At 61.0% G+C, this 661-nt stretch overlaps 1 protein-coding gene across 1 annotated transcript in view; it reads right to left on the bottom strand.

Moving 5' to 3' along the window:
• Positions 1 to 661, bottom strand: part of LOC102031507 (pinopsin-like) — a 46,777-nt gene that overhangs the window by 26,518 nt on the left and 19,598 nt on the right. The window lies entirely within an intron of this gene.

Below are 661 nucleotides of genomic sequence, written 5' to 3'. Positions count from 1 at the left end.
GAGATGGCAGCAAACAGCTGCTGCAAGTATCTCTTTAGAGTGTGCCAGTGTCTCCTAAGTGGCCGTGGGAAGCCTGGATGCCAGGCTAAGCTGCATTTCTGGGGTGGTTCAGGTCTGTTCTGACGGGCAGAGGGATGCTCTGCTGGTAAAGCCTCTGCTCCATGGGAATGCTGGCTGGGGGAGAGCCTCACCGATGTGTGCCAGCGTCGGCAGAGCTTAAAGGTCTTTTATAACCTAAATGAGGCTGATTCTATCCCCGCTTTAATCCTTTAAAGTTCGTAGAGCTCTTCCCCTAGAGCCGCTGGAAACACGCTCTGGACCTGAATGAGGACTCACACATAACGCTGCCTGGGCTTTTCCCAGCGAAACAACCACCAAAGCTGGGAAGGTTTCCCCCAGCCCTGCGCTCCTGCCGTGCCCGGGGTCCCCTCCCCAGGCGCAGCCCGAGCTCCATCGCGGCGGCCCCGGACACGAACCCATGGAACCCATCGCACCTGCGGCGGCTCCCGCTGCGGGCTGGCTCTGTGCCAGGACCCCGGAGCTGCCCAGGCTGCCCCATCCCCTCCCAGAACTGCGAGGCTATTCCATTCTCCCCCGGAGCTGTTCCGTTCTCTCCCCAGAGCTGCCGGCGCTGTCCCATTCTCTCCCCGGAGCTGTCCCA

The sequence above is a fragment of the Geospiza fortis genome, unplaced genomic scaffold, assembly GCF_000277835.1.
Source record: "Geospiza fortis unplaced genomic scaffold, GeoFor_1.0 scaffold101, whole genome shotgun sequence".
Lineage (NCBI taxonomy): Eukaryota > Metazoa > Chordata > Aves > Passeriformes > Thraupidae > Geospiza > Geospiza fortis.
Note: the sequence above shows the minus strand (reverse complement) of the source record. Positions and strands in the feature narration are given on the sequence as shown.